Below are 11,598 nucleotides of genomic sequence, written 5' to 3'. Positions count from 1 at the left end.
GAACACACACACACGTACAAACACACACACACACTAGTGAACACACACCCAGACTAGTGAACACACACATACACGCACACACACACTAGTGAACACACACACACGCGCTCTGGTGCCGCGGGGAGACGCGCGCCACACGACACGGCGCGTCACGTGGCAAGCCAAGCGCGACTCCCGCGGGGTGAGTGTGTATGTGTGCACGTGTGTGCGTGTGTGCGTGTGTACGTGTGTGTGTGTGCGTGTGTGCGTGTGTACGTGTGCGTGTGTGCGTGTGCGTGCGTGTGTGTTCACTAGTGTGTGTGCGTGTGTGTGTGTGCGTGTGTGTGTGTATGTGTGTGCGTGTGTGTGTGTGTTCACTAGTGTGTGTGTGTTCACTAGTGTGTGCGTGTGTGTTCACTAGTGTGTGTGTGCGTGTGCGTGTGTTCGTGTGTGTTCACTAGTGTGTGTGTGCGTGTGTGTGCGTGTGCGTGCGTGTGTGCTTGTGTGTGTGCTTGTGTGTGTGTGTGCGGTCCGGCAAAACAACCCCCTACCTCCTCGCGGTGCCGGATGGGCAACACTGTCGTGGACAGCGCTGTGGGGGGAGGGCCAATGCCCATTGGCCTCTCCCCTTATGGCGTCTGCGACCACCACAGTGACTGAACGGGGGCTCTGGACGGGTGCGAAGGGCTGGTAACCCCTCCACCCTCAATTCATTACCACTAAACTACGAATGAAACATAAATTTGTAACAAATAAGCTTGTGCCGGAGGCCCCGGGGGGACAGGCTGCTATGACGCCATGAGATTGAATCTTCACCCTCGGGGCTCCTCCAGAAACAACGAAAAACCACTATGGATGGCCACGTGGAATGTTCGAACGCTCACTGCGGAGGAGAGGCTGCCACTCCTTTGTCGGGAGCTGGACCGGTACCACCTGGATCTCTGTGGCATTCAGGAGGTCCGGTGGACCGGTTCTGGCTCCTGCCACCATGAGGGGTGGACAGTCCTCCACTCAGGGCAGGAGACTGCCAAACAACAGGGTGTGGCTCTTCTTCTGAACGAAAGAATGAAGGGGGCGTGGGAGCGTGGCGGTGAGGTGTGGGAAGCTGTAAGCCCCAGGATTCTTTGGGCTCGCCTTCCCATCAACCGGAGGCGAGGAGTGGTGGTCGTGGTTACTTATGCCCCCACCGAAGACGAACATCCGGGGAGGGATGCAGGCAAAGCTGATGAGTCAGATGCCTTCTATGACCTCCTGTCACAGGTACTGGCTAAAGTGGCCACTCGGGACAGAGTCATCTTGTTGGGTGACTTCAATGCCCGAGTTGGTCATGATGCTGGCACCTGGTCTGGAGTGATTGGAAGGCATGGGCCAGATCAGCTCAATAACAACTGTATGAGGCTGCTAGATTTTTGTGCAGCCCATGGGCTTGTAATTACCAACACGCTTTTCCGGCATCGGCTCATCCACACAACATCATGGATGCATGCCGGGTCCAAGCAAGAACATCTGCTGGACTATATAGTGACGGACCAGCGGATGCGAGCCCATGTCCTTGACACCAGGACCTACCGTGGAGCTGATCTGCCCTCTGACCATCGACTAGTCATCTGTAAGATGCGCCTGCCATTCTTCCACTCCGGTGGTGGGTGTACACCCAGGACCCCATTCCAACCAAAAGTGGCCTGGTCTCAGTTAGTTTATGAAAGTTGCAAGCGAGAATTTCATCATCGCTTGCAGCTGGGGTTGGCATCGTCCCCCACTCCTCCTGATGTCGAGTGTAAATGAACGAGGTTTAGGACTGTGACTCATGCAGCTGCAATGGCTGCTTTGGGTACGCGGTCCAGACCTCCCCAGAAACCCTGGCTGACAGAGGAGGTGTTCAGGTTAGTTGAGAAAAAGCGACAGGCCCACTCTCATCGGCTACCGCATCCCACGTCAGAGAATGAGGAGGTTTACCGCAGCCTTCGCTCGGAGGTTCGGAGAGCTGAAGAGATAGAGTCTGCCTCAGTGGCCCGCGATCACAAATCACTATTTAACTCCATCAAAAAAGTAACCTGCAGCGCCACACCGATTACCATCATTAGGGGGAAAAACGGTGATCCAATCTCCGAGCCCCAGGAAAAGGTTTGCAGATTTGCTGAGCATTTCTGTGAGGTCCTGGGGGAGGGGAAATCCCTCAGCTAGGAAAACATCATGGCACAAAGTGGGGATAACCCTGCTGAGGCTGCGTTGCCTCAAATATTGGAAGAAGTCACCCCCTGTGATTAGCTGGCTGAGGTGCCATCTGTTGAGGAAGTACTGAAGGCGATCCGGAGTCTGAGACTAGGAAAGGCACCGGGCAGAGATGATCTCCCAAGCGAAATGCTGAGGGAGGGTGGCGTTTGTGCACAGACTGCCCTATATGACATTATAACAACAGTCTGGACCACTGGACGAGTTCCGCAGGATTGGAAGGATGCCCTGGTGGTCCCCCTTTAAGAATGGGGACTGTAACAACTACAGTGGCATCTCACTCCTCAGTGTGCTGGGAAAGGTCCTGGCAAGGATTATTCAACATGGCCTTGCTAGGCACGCTGATGAGAGGCTTGTGGAGCCACAATGCGGTTTCAGGAAAGGGCGGTCCTGCACAGATGCCATATTTTCTGTCCGTCTGCTACAGCAGAGGTGTAGGGAATTCCAACAAGACCTATATCTCTGCTTTATTGACCTGGTCAAGGCCTATGATACCATCAGTAGGCCTGGGCTCTGGGTTGTTCTTCGTGCTTTCGGAGTCCCTGACGCTCTGCTCACGATCATTAAGGACCTTCATGATGGTGAGCGAGCCCGGGTAAAACTACGTGGCCGGGAGTCAGAGCCTTTCCCTGTACACCTTGGGGTGCGACAGGGATGTCCTCTGGCTCCCAAATTATATTAACATCTATTTTTACCGCGTAGTTCGTGAAGCCTTCAATAGCTGTACCGGGGGAATTTCCATTTGGTACAGATATAATGGGAGGCTGATCGACGCCCAGGTGCGATCAAGGGATGGCTCCCGATTGGTCAACCACGTTATGTATGCCGATGATTTGGTAATAGCTGCTCATTCAGAAGAGACGTTGGAGACGCTGCTGCTGAGACTGGAGCGTGCCACTAAGAAGTGGGGCCTTACCATCAGCCCCACCAAAACTAAGCACCTGCCTGGATATTTTGTACCATCGGACACTCCACCCCCACAACTCCCAATCGGTGATAGGGCAGTAGTGGAGAGAGTGGAGAGTTTCCCATACCCGGGCAGTGTGCTTATGACCGGCTCCAGTTTAACAGAATAGGTCTCGCTCCGAATCAGTCGAGCGGAAATATATTTTCATCTGTTGCGTAGCGCTGTGTGGAAGCTACCTGGTCTGTCGCTCCGCATGAAGCTTCAGGTCTTCTCGGCCACAGTCATTTCCTCCCTTCTCTACGCTTGCGAAACGTGGACCCCCCCTAATGGAGCATCTTCGCCGGTTGGAAACATTTAGGCTGGCCTGCCTACGATCAATCCTGGGTTTAACCAGGCTGGATTGTGTTAGGAGCTCACAAATCTTTGAAAGATCTGGGCAAAGTCCCATCGTTGAGCTCCTCCGACAGGCAAGGCTGCGTTGGCTGGGTCATGTAGCCCGCATGCCCAGCCACCGCATGCCTAAACAGCTTTTGTTCGGCCGGATCGAGGGGCTAAACTGGCGCGGCACGGGCTAGAGAAGAGATGGAGTGATGTGGTACAGGAGGACGTGGAGCTGAGTGGACTTGCCGATGACTGTTACCAGCGGTGTCAAGATAGGCCTCTGTGGAGGAGGCTCGTGAAGGACGCTACTGGGCAGTTGGAGGCAGTCGCCCTCCAAGGCGGAGGAGCGACGCTCACAACAACGGCCGGAGCGCCGGGTGGCTAAAGCACAGCAAGTTCATACAGTAGGGGGCTCAGGTGGTGCATCAGCCAGTCATCTCGGTCATCTCAGTCAGTCGACCCATGGCACCTGCTGGGTCTGTCCCGTGACCTCCTGCCAGCGGGCGTTCGACACTTCACGTGGCCTAAAGGTGCACATGGCCTGGCACAAGCGTCGTGGTGACGTCACCGCCACTTAGTGGCGAATGGCGGTTGTTGTTGTGTGTGTGCATGTGTGCGTGCGCTTGAATGTGTGCGTGTACGTGTGCGCGCATGTGCAGATATGCGCACACACGCACATAGGTGTGCATGTGCACACACACGCACACGCACATAGGTGTTCGCTAACTGCACTTGGCCCCAACAGTCTGTAACGGCTATGCGGGTGACCTTTGTCTGTGCGTGTGTGGGGAGCGGTGAGCGCTACGCTGCGCTCGGCACCCGAGTTCGATTCCTGCTCACGGCCACCAACACCCAGTGACGATTATCTGAACCGGTCCTGGGCCTCCCCTAGGTCGACTCAGCCTCAAACGAACACCTCGTGGGGCGTGTCGTGAACATCGCCACTGGGCTGAGAGACAAAGGCGGCCGGGCGTGGTGCTGGCCATCGCTCCCCCTCGTGTGCCACAGTGCCGGCAGCCTTCGTAGGTGCCGCGACTCGCCACTGACAGCACTTGCCCCGAAAGTCTGTGAAGGCTACACGGGGGTGTGGGTGCCTTTGTCTTTGTCTCTGCCACGCGGGCGCGCGCTAATGAGGGTCGCGCGCGCCGCCTGACAGCCCCAGGGGCCTCGTGCGCGACCAGAAATCACCCTGCCCACTCCAACACACAACACCCTACACACTACACACACACTACACACACTACACACACCCTACACACACACTACACACACTACACACACACTACACACACAACACCCTACACACACTACACACACACTACACACACTACACACTAAACTACACTCACACTACACACACACTACACACACTACACTACACACACACTACATACACTACACACACACTACACACACACTACACACACACACCCTACACACACACTACACACACTATACACACACACTACACACACACACCCTACACACACACACACTACACACACTACACACACACTACACCCACACACACACAACACACACACTACACACAAACCCGACACACACACACTACACACACTACACACACACTACACTACACACACTACACACACTACACACACACTACACCCTACACACACTACACACACACACTACACACACACTACACACACTACACACACACTACACACACACACTACACCCTACACCCTACACACACTACACCCTACACACACACTACACACACACACTACACACACACTACACCCTACACCAGGGGTCCTCAAACTTTTTAAACAGGGGGCCAGTTCACTGTCCCTCAGACCGTTGGAGGGCCGGACTATAGTAAAAAAAAACTATGAACAAATTCCTATGCGCACTGCATATATCTTATTTTGAAGTGAAGAAACAAAACGGGAACAAATACAATATTTAAAATGAAGAACAAGTAAAGTTAAATCAACAAACTTGCCAGTATTTCAATGGGAACTATGGGCCTGCTTTTGGCTAATGAGATGGTCAATGTCCGGTTCCATATTTGTCACTGCTAGTCGTAACAAGTGATGCAAGTGTGCATCCGTTAGTCTAGATCTGGTTGGAGATTTCAAATGTTTAATTCTGGAAAAAGTCTGTTCACAGACATAAGTGCTGCCAAAGATGGTTGCCATTTTGAGTGCATGGTTCCTGAGATGAGGATATGTCTCAGAGGGGAGAGATGCATAGAAATTATGAAGGCTGCTTGACATGAATGCGTCTTTCAGAGAGTCACAATTCTGCAGTTCAGCCAGTTCCATTTGGTAAATTGTATCCACATTTTCAATGTCAATAAAAAATGGATTACGGAAAAGCTTATGTCCTGTTCATGGAGATGAAGCTCTTTAAATCCAAATTGGAACTCCTTTTGCAATTTTTCCAGTGAATCCACACATGTTTTGTTTGGGAATGCAACCAATGGTTTTTCCGCTAACAGATTTTGAGTTGTGGGGAGATGGCAGAAGTTTTCCTCCTTCACTTGTTTGATGAGGAGGCCTAATTTTACTTCAAATGCTTTGACATGTGATTGCATATCACAGATGAGCTTCCCCTTTCCTTGAAGTTGCACATTGAAACTGTTGAGTAGCTCTGTTACATCTGTCAGAAAGGCAATGTGCCATTTTTATTCTGCATCATTGAGCTCTGGTACTTCTTTGTTTTTTTAAAGCAGAAAAGCTGTAATCTGTGGAAGTAAGTCATAGAAACGTTTCAAAACTCTCCCTCGACTCAGCCAACGGACTTCTATGTGATACAAAACATCTTCATAGTCAACATTTAGCTCAGACAGAAATTCCTGAAATTGTCTGTGGTTTAGTGCATGAGCTCTAATGAAGTTAACACAAGATACCACAATTTTCATAACAGAGTCCCACTTCAGTGATTTACTACACAGCGCTTGTTGGTGGATGAGGCAGTGTATGGCTATTGGATGAGAATGGTTATGTTTGTCCATCTCTTGGTTAATGCTAGCAATTATTCCTTTCTTAGACCCCACCATGCTAGGAGCACCATCAGTTGTCACACTGGCTAGTTTAGCCCAGTTCAGCTCCAAACTATTCACAGTTTGGCAAACCTTTTCATAGATACCCTCTCTTCTTGGTTCTTTCGGTAAAGTCACGTAGAAGGGAAGTAATAAAATAATCAAAATAAAACATAATAAAATAATTTGCATATCAAGAGGAATTTAGCATATTTATGGGAAATGCAGGAATGTTATTAGTACTACATATGCAGCACGGGCATATATAGTACTAATCACATTCCTGCATTTCCCATAAATATGCTAAATGCCTCTTGATATGCAAATTATTTTGTCAAGGCGCTCTTTCCCCCGTTTCCAACCCAACTTATATATGCTCCAAGCTCGTGTGCTGTTTCATTCAGACGCTGTCTCCCCGACAGACCTGGTTTTCACCTGAGGACGGCTGCTTGTGTTGTGGCCGAAACGTCGTGAGAATTATTTTATTATGTTTTATTATTTTATTATTTCCCTTCTATGTGACTTTACCGAAAGAACCAAGAAGATGAATCCCTGCAGTCACGAAAGCTTTAAATCGAAAGATACCCTCTCCTGTAGATGTTCCTTTGATGCTTTGCAGTGCAGCAAGCTCTTCTGTGACTTCGAAATAGTCATTCGTCCCACGAATAAAAATTAGAAGTTGTGCAGAATCACGAACATTATTGCTTTCGTCGAGTGCCAAGGAAAAATAGGAAAGTTTTTTTGTGGAGTTTTGCAAATGCTGATGCAAATTGTCTCCCATTTCTTCAATCCTCCGTGTAATTGTAGGTCCTGAAAGACTCACTGTACTAAATAAATCGGCCTTCTCTAGACACATCTCTTTGGCAACAGAAAGAAGGCATTCTTTAATAAATTCTCCCTCCACGAATGGTCTGCCAGTGCACGCTATTAGCTTGGCAACTTGAAAACTTGCTCGCAGTGATGAAATATTTATCTGCTTCTGCTTCACAAAAGTATTTTACTGAGTTGTTAATGTATTTTTCAGTTTTAATATTTTATCTTTTCTCACTTCTCCGACCAAACAATCATATTTATCTTTATGTTGAGTTTCATAGTGTCGACGTAAATTGTATTCTTTGAACACAGACACTATATTCTGGCATATCAGACACAGCTCTTTCCTTGTACTGCATGAAGAAGTAATCATAAGTCCACTGTTCTTTGAATATCCTACACTCCGAGTCAATTTTTCTCTTTCTTGACATCATTGTTTCCTAGGGAGTCAAGATTGCTATTAGTAAAATACCAATATATATAGTGCTACAAAAACAATATACCAGCAATAACTTTGCCCACACAGAGACATACAGACTGCACTGCCCATCAATGCAGTCTGATTGGGGGGAACTCCGCCCCCTCTCCCTCTTCCACCAATGACCGTCCTTCTCATGTAGAAAAAAAGTGACAGACAGGCAGCGGCGGCAAAAACACCCGGCGGGCCGGATAAATGTCCTCGGCGGGCCGCATGTGGCCCGCGGGCCGTAGTTTGAGGACCCCTGCCCTACACCCTACACACACACTACACACACTACACTACACTCACACTACACACTATACACACACACTACACACACACTCCACACACTACACTACACTCACACTACACACTACACACACACACACTACACACACTACACACACTACACTACACTACACTCACACTACACACTACACACACACACTACACACACACTACACACACTACACACACTACACACTATACACACTACACACACTACACACTACACACACTACACCCTACACACACTACACACACTACACACTACACACACTACACTACACACTACACACACTACACCCTACACACACTACACACACTACACTACACACACCCTACACACACACACTACACTACACACTACACTACACACTACACTACACACACACTACACTACACTCACACTACACACACACTACACACACCCTACACACTAAACTACACACCCTACACCCTACACACACTACACACACACTACACACACTACACACACACTACACACACTACACACACTACACACACACTACACACACACTACACTACTCACACTACACTACACACACACCCTACACACACACACTACACACACTACACACACACACACTACACACACACTACACACACACTACACACACTACACACTAGACTACACACACACTACACACACACACACTACACACACACACTACACACACACTACACCCTACACACACTACACTACACACACGCTACACACACACTACACACACCCTACACACACTACACACACACACTACACAGACACTACACCCTACACACACTACACTACACACACACACACCCTACACACACACTACACACACACAACACCCTAAACACACACTACACACACACACAACACCCTACAAACACTACACACTACACACACTACACTACACACACTACACTACACACACACACTACACACTACACTACACACACTACACTACACACACACTACACACACAACACCCTACACACACTACACTACACACACTACACTACACACACACTACACACTACACTACACACTACACACACACACCCTACACTACACACACTACACTACACACTACACTACACCCTACACAGACTACAACCTACACCCTACACACACACTACACACACTACACCCTACACACACTACACTACACACACCCTACACACACACCCTACACACACAGCACCCTACACACACACTACACACACACACACCCTACACTACACACACACACACTACACACACTACACACACACACTACACACATTACACACACACTACACTACACACACACTACACACACACTACACACCCTACACACACTACACACACTACACACACACCCCTACACACACGACACACGCACTACACACACACTACACACACACAACACACTAGACTACACACACCACACTACACACACAACACCCTACACACCCTACACACACACTACACACACACACTACACACACACTACACACTACACTACACACACTACACACACACAACACCCTACACACACTACACACTACACTACACACTACACACACTACACACACACTACACACACACACTACACCATACACACACACTACACACACACTACACTACACACACACTACACACACACTACACTACACACACACAACACCCTACACACACTACACATACACTACACACACTACACTACACTCACACTACACACACACACTACACACACAACACCCTACACACACTACACACACACCCTACAAACACTACACACACACACTACACCCTACACACACACACCCTACACACTACACACACTACACACTACACACACACTACACACACACACACTATACACACTACAACCACTACACTACACACACTACACACTACACACACTACACACACACTACACACACACTACACACACACTACACTACACACACTACACACACACACTACATACACAACACCCTACACACACTACACACTACACATACTACACACACACACACTACACACACTACACTACACACACGACACACACTACAATACACACACTACACACACACTACACTACACACACTACACTACACACACACTACACACACACTACACACACACTACACACCCTACACACACTACACACTACACACACACACACTACACACACACTACACACACTACACACACACTACACACACGCACACACTACACACACACACACTACACACACACAACACCCTACACACACTACACACACACTACACACCCTACACACACTAGACACACTACACACACACTACACACACACACTACACACACACACACTACACATACTACACACACACTACACACACACTACACTACACACACACTACACACACACCCTACACACACACTACACACACACACACTACACACTCTACACACACACCCTACACACACACCCTACACACACACTACACACACTACACTACACACACACTACACCCTACACACACGACACACACACTACACTACACACACACTACACACACACTACACACACACTACACTACACACACACGACACACACACTACACACACTACACACACACTACCCTACACACTACACATACACACACTACACCCTACACACACTACACACACACACTACAAACACTACACACACAACACCCTACACACACTACACACACAACACCCTACACACACTACACATACACTACACACACTACACCCTACACACACTACACACACTACACACACATTACACACACACTACACCCTACACACTCTACACACACACAACACCCTACACACACTACACCTTACACACACGACACACACACTACACTGCACACACTACACACACTACACTGCACACTACACACACTACACACACTACACACCCACTACACACACACTACACACACACACTACATACTACACACACTACACACACACTACACACACTACACACACAACACCCTACACACACTACACACACAACACCCTACACACACTACACTACACACACTACACACACACTACACTACACACACTACACCCTACACACACTACACCCTACACACGCTCATCCTCGCATCGCGAGCTTTCGATGAGCTCCTGCGGCCGTCTGGAACGCTCTTCCGTCCGTTAATAGGAAGCCACTGGAGCGATCCACTTTTTAAATCATCATCTAGATTGAAAACTCCTTTTGTTTAGGATTGCGTTTTGTGTTTAGTTTCTTGTCCTTCCACCGCACCTCTGTTTAGCACGGTTAGCTACGTACGGTGCGAAAGAAGTTCAAGATGGCAGTGTTACAGAACGAGGAAGAGGATGCTGCAAGGTGACACTGACGGCTGCTCTGCGCTTCCAGTGTTCAGGGGCCTGCTCAAGGCTCCGGCTGGAGCACGCCATGTACCACACACGGTGATGTGCAGCGCGTCTTCTTCGAACCCTGGGGGGGGCGGACAAGCCCCTCTCTGTACCAGCGTGGACGGCACCCTCGTGGT

The sequence above is a fragment of the Lethenteron reissneri genome, chromosome 27 (assembly GCF_015708825.2).
Source record: "Lethenteron reissneri isolate LAM-NWPU_2019-01 chromosome 27, ASM1570882v1, whole genome shotgun sequence".
Lineage (NCBI taxonomy): Eukaryota > Metazoa > Chordata > Hyperoartia > Petromyzontiformes > Petromyzontidae > Lethenteron > Lethenteron reissneri.
The sequence above is the reverse complement of the archived record's forward strand: the minus strand, read 5'-3'. Positions refer to the sequence as shown.